General features: G+C 34.9%; 3 long non-coding RNA genes across 3 annotated transcripts; 1 reads left to right on the forward strand and 2 right to left on the reverse strand.

Annotated features, from left to right (window-relative positions):
- Nucleotides 1-3,722: 3,722 nt before the first annotated feature.
- Nucleotides 3,723-4,469, reverse strand: LOC127150548 (uncharacterized). The gene is made up of 2 exons (XR_007822932.1): nt 4,281-4,469; nt 3,723-3,886 (listed from the first exon to the last, which is right to left on the reverse strand). It is a non-coding gene; the product is annotated as an uncharacterized LOC127150548 (long non-coding RNA).
- A 2,382-nt stretch (nt 4,470-6,851) lies between these two features.
- Nucleotides 6,852-8,107, reverse strand: LOC127150550 (uncharacterized). The gene is made up of 2 exons (XR_007822934.1): nt 7,969-8,107; nt 6,852-7,347 (listed from the first exon to the last, which is right to left on the reverse strand). It is a non-coding gene; the product is annotated as an uncharacterized LOC127150550 (long non-coding RNA).
- On the forward strand, nt 7,220-8,598 carry LOC127150549 (uncharacterized). Its single transcript, XR_007822933.1, has 5 exons — nt 7,220-7,356; nt 7,461-7,534; nt 7,630-7,671; nt 7,936-8,216; nt 8,325-8,598. It is a non-coding gene; the product is annotated as an uncharacterized LOC127150549 (long non-coding RNA).
- The last annotated feature ends 698 nt before the right edge of the window (nt 8,599-9,296 follow it).

Genomic DNA, 9,296 nt, shown 5'->3' on the forward strand with positions numbered 1-9,296 from the left:
ACCCTAAAGCGCGCCCCATCCACTTTTCTTCTTCTTCATCGTCTTCCGCACGCGAAGCTGCTGCCGCCTCGCATCCATCCCCCTTCCGTTCGCGCACGTCTTCACCTCCGTCCCTATCTCCGACCTCCTCTCCGTCACCAGCTCGGTAGTGCTTCACCGTCCACACGAATGCTTTCTCCTTCATCCAATCGGCCGCACATCACCGACGAAAAACCACCCATCTGTAGCCGCCTCCGATTGTCCTTCTGGGTTCCGCGTGCACGGCCAGCCATCGGTCGTCTCCGCCTCGGTTGTGCAGCATCGACCGTCGTACATCTAGCATCGACGTAAGTAATCGGGCAAACCTTCTCTACCATCGCCGCCGTGTGTTTCGCCGCCGTGTGGAATTTAGATCGGCTCCAAGACGGCTGAGTTGAGCCGAGCAAGCCGAGCCGTGAATCCAAGCCGACCCAAGTCACGAATCCAAACCAAGCCGAGCCGCGTGTTGAGTCGAGCCGAGTTGAGCCGCGAGCCGAGCCGAGCCGAGTTGAGCTGAGTTGAGCCGAGCCGCGAGCCGCAAGTCGCGAGCCGAGAGTCAAGCTGAGTTGAGCCACGAGCAGAGGGTGAGCCGAGTCGAGCCGAGGTGGAGTCGACCCGAGCCGACCCGAGCCGAGCCACCTAAGCCATTTTCTCCCTCCACTTCAGGTCACGATGAGTCTTCGGTAAGGATTATTTTGGTGAATTTCCTCATATTGCTATAACCGTTTCGAGTTTGAATATTGGAGTAAGACTTGGTCCTGCCTTTCGTTCCTTGAAGGCATTAGGGAGTTGACGTTCAAATTCTTGGGTTTCGTGGCAGGCTTATTTGGAGATAGCTTTTCTTTTCTCGGGTAAGTCAACGGATGTTGCTTAGGACCTGTTAAAAGTGACTTCTGCTAGTATCATCGTTTAAAATCCTTGTGTTTTCATTTAGGTGGATTCGTTGAGCGTGGACTCGATCGAGGGGCATAACCAAGTATCAGGTAAGGGATTTCCTACTACTGGACCTCGGATCGAGGCTGGAAACGTAGTAATCCACAGGGGATTACACGTTAGTAACTGTACTGAATGAATTGATGCATGTTTGACTATTAAGTATCGCTGTTATGCTCTTGTCTGATGTAAAGGTAACGTGACCGCTAGTTGTAGCTTGTGTGCCATCGGGTGTAAGGAGTTGTTTACGGATAGACACTGATGCCCGGATGTTCTGTATATTGTAGTTATGTTAATGGGCTACATTGTGGACTGGAATTGTATGTTGATGGACTTTAAAATCTTAAGGTTAGGTATGTGGTCGTCTATTGTCTGGATATTGATCATTAAGTTTTGTCGTGGAAGGACTATGAGTCCGATTCTGATTTGACTAGTTGACTGGATCTAAGAAATATCACAATGGTGTATGAATTAGAAACGCATATAGTAACTGAGGATGTAGTTGTTTAAACCTATACTATCTGACTGGCGAAGCCTATGGCGAATTTGTAATATGAATGTTGTCGGAGTGTGACTGTTGTAGATGATTTAGTATGGACTGAGGGGTAACGGTTAGCTTCATCTATGGGGTAGTGTACCTTATGGATAGGTGTATCCTTCGGGATCACTAGACTGATATGTGCATCCTTCGGGATCACTAAACTGATATGTGCATCCTTCGGGATCACTAGACAAAAATGTGCATCTTTCGGGATAACTAGACTGATAGGTGTACCCTTCGGGATCACTAGACTGATACGTGCACCCTTCGGGGTCACGAGACTGATGTGTGCGTTATACGGAACCACTAGACTGTTTAGGTAGGATACCCCTGAATATGAAGTTAACTGTTGTTCCCTAACGGGCCCAGTAGTGGGTCCCTTACTGGGTATATTTTATACTCACTCTTTCTCTTCTTTAACTTTTTAGGTAAGGGTACAGCGAGGGGCAGACCGACGAGAGGCAAGAAGGATGCGTGAAGGCCATATGGACGCGTTTGGTTTTCTTTATGCTTCCGCTGATGTATTTTGTTAGAATATTTGGTTTTGTGATTATGAGTTTGATGACTTGAGTATTGTATTTGAGACTATCGTGACTGTGATTTAAAATAGGGCCCGAAACTGCTTTTGTAATATTTTTAAACGTTTTTAATGAATCGTAACCGGTCCATTATGAGTTTTTGTGTTTTGTGGTCGAGTCTTAGTACTGAGTAGTGACCTCCGCTTAGTCCGAAAAGTTGAGTCGTTACAGTAAATGAAAGTTCAACCGTGTATAGTACAATAACTATAACTAAATAAGTCTTCAAACCAACAAATTTGATATTAAATATTTGAAACGAAGTATTTTTTTTTAGTCCATAAGTTTTAAAGAATATGTACATTTGGTTGTATAGTTTTCGAGTTTACAAGAACAAACAGTTTGGTTACCGAACTTTCAAAATGCAACTCTTTAGTCCATAAGGTTTTCAAAATAGGTTTAAAAGGTCTATCAAGTAATTTATAATTTTAATTTAAATAATTATATGATATTTAAAGTTAGAAAAATAATTTTCAAAAGTCATAGGCTCTCTAAATTATTTTTTTCTAATTTTATATATCATATAATTATTTTTAAAAATTCATGAACTAAAAAAATAAAATTTGAAAACTCATAGACTAAATAAGTCAATTCTTATAAACATGAGAATTAAAAAAGTATATTTTGAATACTAAGAACCAAATGGATATATTCTTATAAACTTAGAGAAGAAAAAACCAATTAGATATATTTTTATAAAGGTAGGAAGAAAAAAGAAACGTTGTTAAAATTTAGAATCTAGACAGACATATTGATTAAAACTTGACCAATAAAAAGGTAATTTTTTTAAAAAAAATTTCCCGGTCAAGTTTCTTTAAATGTTTGTGTTGTTAAAGCAAAATATGATAGGGTTTCGCAAGCTGTTGACAAGTCGTGTTGACGTACTTGACTGATTCTTATTATGCACACTCCCATACGTTCTGACAGTAGTCCTTGTGATGCCCGTGAAGAAAGAGAAGTTAATATACATATGTATGTATCCTTCAAATTGAAATTTATTTCAAAATAACATTTTCATTCATATGAGGGTTAATTTTAGAAATATATTATTTTTTAAAAGTATTAACAAAAAATAAAATAGATTGAGAAGAAATGGCAAAAATAGTATAGTTAGGCAAACTATTATAAAATATAGAGTGAATTTTGAATTTTGAATTTTGAAAGAAAGTTATGTACGAGGTCCAGGTAGAAGATAAGTTCCATGGGAATAATTATTTATTTCTATTTCCGCTGGTCTCTTTTTTCAAAAAAAAAAAAAAAAGCGAGGAGTGGTATTCAAGCTCTAATTATTTCTGCAACTTTAGTTGCAGCTTATATAGAAATTTTAATATAGTCAAGAACTTTAGGACATGATTCAATTATATCCTTAGCATACATTATCAAAAGTTTTGATCCTAACTTTTAACTACTGCAAGTGTCTCAAAACAACAATTTGTATTAGCTTCTCCATTTAAAATGGAGACAAAATAATTGAATATGACAAGGGGAGTAAGTACTAAACAAAACATCCACAAGTTTTTAGGAAAATTGCCAAATATAGTTCATTATTTAAGGAGTTGTGGGGTTTTAGGATTGATCGGGAGAAAATATGTAACGACCCAATTATTTATACTAAACTGAGGTCATTACTAAAAAGAAACAATAATAATAAACACTTTCTTCAAAAGAGGAAAGATTAAATTTTTATTAAAAACGAAATACTAAAACACTGATACATATACACGAAAGCAAAACTGAGTCCCCATATGGCAAGTCCCCATATGGCATGTCACGGATCATTCTCTGTTGCTCGCCAACTTTCATCTACCTTTACCTTCGCCTAAAATATTAAACATAGAAAAAGTGAGTATAAACATATACTTAGTAAGGGTATTCTATGTTATGATGATTATTTATTTATTTTTTTTTGCTTTTGCAAAAATAGAAAAATAGCAAAAGAATTTATGAGAATAAACTCCATGTCACTACATTTTCTAAATTGTAAAAATAGTAAATCTAAAAGTGAACAACTCTCTAATAGCCCTCTGATAATCTTTTGATAACCGTCTGATAGTCATCATATTTGTCATATTTACAATATACAAAAGAATGTACTATGAACTGTTTTTTTCTAAATCTTTTTATCATCGCATAAAAAAAAATGTTTCACTCTAGAAAAGTAGGGAGTCCAAAACAAAGGGAAGAACCTTTAAAATCCTATGAACATGGCTTACCTGATGTTGGTGCCTCCTTTTTTTAACTCAGAACAGGACAAATATTTGATGGAACATTATGCATTTAGAACCCCGAATTCTAAAACTAATCTAATTTGATGGTTTTTAAAGACATTGAATGGATAATGTTTGAAAGAAAAAATTGGAGTACAGTCATTTTTTGTAATTTTAATCATTGTCCTTTTTGGAATAATGAATCATATAATTTTTAAAAGAAAAAAAATATATTAAAGTTGGAAGAGGAATTATTGTATCCACAAATTATAGCCTATACTTATAGTCTTTGATAAAAGCAAAGAGCAATGTGTTAGGCAGGCCATCCAACTTATTGATTTTCCCCTGTTTTAGTGTCTTTTCTATTGACACCATTTTTCATTGATGTTTTGAATTCTATTTTAACATATGAATATGATTAAGGATGTTAAGATTAAGGATATATTAATTACATAATTAAGGATGTTAAGATTAATATTCATGGCATGTTATGATGATTTGTTATGATACATGCTATGGATATGGTGTTCTATTAACTTTGTCTATTAGAGTCGTACCCACATGGGTGTCCTTCGGGATCACCACCTTTTTAGGACTGCGTAGTCTGACGGTACCACCAATCCATTATGACATTGACATTGACATAGACATGATAAAACAGGTGGTAATCCTGAGAGACATCCATGTGGGTACGACTCTAATAGACAAATTTAACAGAACGCCCATCCATAGCATGTAACATATCATAACATCACCGTAAACATAGCATGAATATTAATCTTAACATCCTTAATCATGTGATTGATATATCATGCATTAACATCGACATCAACACCCATGAAAATAATATCAGTCATCATCATCAACATACTACCAGTTATAACACAACATCAGTCATAAACATAATATTAGTCATCAATCATCCATATAATGACAATCATTATCAATAGTATCAAGTTATGCATTTTAGCTACCATCAATGCATAATCATAATTACATGCAGTCTCTTAAATTCAGTTCGAAGATCGAGTAGGAGAATCTCAATTCTCAAATTAACTTGATCCTATTCATAAAAGAAAATTTCAGTATCTTAATTAATAAAATTAGCAATTGGCTAACATCTAAAATTCTCCCAAATTAATTAACTTTCTAAAAATTGTGGTTAAAACCAATTCAACCTTGATTGTAAAAAATTCAAGATTAATTTTTCAAGAATTAGCCAATTGAATCTTTAAACAAACCCCAAATAAATCCAAAATTAAATTAATAAAATATTAATTTAATTTCATTAGCTTACCAAGGTTCCTCAAATGAAGGTTGAAAAATCCATTTATCCTTGATGAGAAAATTCATCACTTTAAATCTTCAAGTTTTGCCAAAGTGATCAATCACAACTAAAATTCGTTAGGCGACGACAGTAAAGGATTACCTTAGAGAATAAGATAAATAATCTTTTTTCTTTTTGCTTTTCTTTCTAACTTAAGCATTCCAATGCTATTTATAGATCCAAATAATAACAATAATATTTATTAATATTATTTCATTTTCCTTTTACGATATATATATATACATATATATATAATACCAAAATATACATATATCTTTATTCTCATTATCTTTCCTCAATAAATGCCTTAAATGCACAAAATCTTAGACATTTATAACCATTAATAATAATAATAATACTTTTATTATTATTATTATTATTTTTCTCTCACCAAAATCTATAATAAACATATATTTATTTAAATCATTATTCTCTCTTTTAAATAAATATATATTTTTTCTCGTCCAATCAAAATCAATCATCTCTCTCCTCATGGATTATCTTATTTTCCAAACTAATATAATTATATTCCGTATATAATTAACTTCACTTTTTCAAATTATTAATTTATACAAAACCAAATAATTAATGTCATATTCCACCAAAAAATCCAAATTATTAATTAAATATATATATACTCAATTAAATTCAATTCCACCAAAACCAACTTTTACTTCCAAAATCTCAAATTAACTTAAATTCTCAATTCATTTAATCAATCAAATATTTTTCAATAAATCACTTATAACTTCCAACATAAATTATCTTAACCCAACCATAACAACTTCACTCCATAATCAAGATTTATCTTTCAACAGAATAATTAATTATCTTCCACAATAATTAATTATTATTTATCTTAATCCAAAATAATTAGTTATCTTCCACAATAATTATGTAACACCCCAACAAATTTGATTTTCTTTTTATTATTATCTTAAGTGTGGATATGGAAATTTCGAATTTATTTGAAGAACTTGATTATTTTGACTTTGTGATTAATTAAGGATTAGAGTTAAAATTATTTTGATTTGGATAATAATTGTTTTATTTGGAAAATAAATTTGGTAAAGTTATTTGTTGAAGATTAAAGATATTTGGGTTGAGGAGAGAGAGAATTGATTTTTGTTAAAGATAATGGTGAGATATTATTTGGAAAAAGAAAAAGGAAGAGAAGGGATTGATGTGATTGGTTGAAATTGAGATTTTTGGGGAAAAGGAGTAAAGCATTAATTTAAAACAAAATAAAATAAAATAAAAGGATTTATTTTATTTAAATGGGGCATTGGGATGTGCAATTAATGCACCATCACTATCATCTTCACCAAAGAGAAAAAAAAACTCTAGAAAGCTGTCGCCGCCGCCCTCCGGCAGTCACCGCTGTCGCCCTCCGCCAGACACCGCTGTCGGGCGTTCACTGCAGATCAGCTCGAACAGATCAGTCAAGCCGCGCCGCCACTCGTTCCGAGCGAGTCGAACACTCCGCGTCGCTCCGCCCCGATCTGCTCCGCCCGCTGCTCCATGCCCGTGCGCCCGCTCCGACCCACAGCCACGCCCGCGCACGTCCGCTCGAAGCCTGAAGCTGCGCCAGCGCCCTTCTTTGCGAGCCGACTTCCAGCCGAGCCGCGTCCCCCTTCTACCGCAAGCCGAGCCGACACCTGCACTCAAGCCGAGCTGATCCCTGCTTTTTCAGTCGAGCCGCCAAGCCCTTTTGAGCCACCTAGCTTTTTTCGGTCTTTTCCCCACCTGTCATTGGTAAGTTTTTGGTAAGTCGGTTGGGTTTTGGCATATCCAACGAAGAGTAATTTTGGTTTTAAAATTATTTAATTTTGGATTAAATTAAATTATCTTTCTGAAAGGGCCGATTGGACCAATTGGAGTTGGAGCGTGGGATTTCTCGACTTAAAGGAAATTATTGCAACATTGATCTTGGGTAAGTTGCTTCAAACGACTCTTAGACTTCTTTTCCATGAAAGTTAGGTTATTAATTGTTGTTCCTAACCATTTATGGCCTCGCTGCTTGGAAAGCGCATTCTCTTGCTGTTAGAGTTCGATCGAGCAAATCTCCAGGTAAGAGATTTCTACTACTAACTCTACGACTTGAATCATGAGACCGCATGCATTCCTAGTTATGCACTTGAGGACTAAACTGCATAACAATATGTTAAATATTGAGGGCATGATGTGACTGTTGATGTGAATTATTATGATGACATGGTATGATGTGTTGACGGCTGGTTATGACTTTATGTTTGGTTATTGTGATGAGATGTGATATGATGATTAGACTGATATGATTACATGATGATGTTATGTATATATATGCTATGGTAGGGTACCTGTTAGCTTAGCCTATTAGAGTCGTACCTACATGGGTGTCCTTCGAGATCACCACCGATTTAGGACTGCGTAGTCCGACGGGACGCCAGTCTAGCATGGATATAGATATGATTTGAGTGATTCGACGGGATCCTCGCAGCCCGATTGTCTTAGTGCTTCATCTGGGTTCGCTACAGACCAGTACGTCCTAGATGCTCCCCCGGGACACCGAAGACCAGATTTTCGTTCCTACGGGAGCGCATGTTGCACGTGTTCGAGAACGTGCCAGTTATTGGGTACCATTTTCAAGACTCTAATAGGAAGTTAACAAGCACCTAATGGGACTAGTAGTGGGTCCCCTACTGAGTATTTTATACTCACTCTCTCCATGTCATGTTTTTCAGGTAGAGGCCAAGGTAAGGGCAAGGACAAGCTGGCGAGCGACCAGAAGTGACCGTGGTGAGTCATAGGGATTTCTGCTTTCGCTTACACCCCGTTTTAAACATTTAGTACTTGAGTTTTTATTTTTTTTCTTTATTTACTATTTCGTTTCTTTAAAAGTAGATAGAGCCCGAGTAGCATATGTGTGAGATGTGTGCAAGATGTGTGCGAAACATGTGCGAGATATGTGCGAGATGTGTATGAGAATAATACATATGTACTAAAAGGCTTCCTAAATACATGTAGCCCTCCAAAGAACTTAAGAGAGGTAGAAATTTGATTTTTGTTCTAGATCGTGTACCAAGATATTTTATATTTGGTATACGATCTTAAACCAAAAACACTTTGAACAAAAATAATACAAGATTTATGATTGATTGAAAACATAGATCATGATTTCAAAAAAATATAAATGAAAATTGCAGAAGAAAAGAAGAAAGAAGATGGAAAAGAAAAGAAAATTGCAAAAGAAGATGAAAAGGAAAAGAAAATTCCAGAAGAAGAGAAGAAAGAATATTGAAAGGAAGAACACACGTATTTAATTTCACATAAATAGATAAAATAAAATAAAATAATCATAAACCTAAATGTATTGTTCTAACATTTAAACCAAAGAGATGAAGCAAAAAATGTATATAAATGTTGAATTGTACAACAAATTATATCCAAATTCAACTACATAAGTTAATGTAACACAGTTAAAAAACATATTGTCTAACTATAAAAAGTAAAAATAAAAAATAAAAAATTGAACGTACTACTTGTTTAAATTTATGACATGTTTAAAAAAAAGAATCGAAAATCAGAGAAACAAAAGTTGATGGAAACTTAAAACAAAAATGTTGTAAGAGTAGAAATTATTTCAAAATGTTTTTTAATAATTAAAATAAACAATTTTTTAAAAGAAATAGAGTTTGAAAGAGGTTGGAAGGAAG

The sequence above is a fragment of the Cucumis melo genome, chromosome 8 (assembly GCF_025177605.1).
Source record: "Cucumis melo cultivar AY chromosome 8, USDA_Cmelo_AY_1.0, whole genome shotgun sequence".
In the NCBI taxonomy this organism is placed as follows: domain Eukaryota; kingdom Viridiplantae; phylum Streptophyta; class Magnoliopsida; order Cucurbitales; family Cucurbitaceae; genus Cucumis; species Cucumis melo.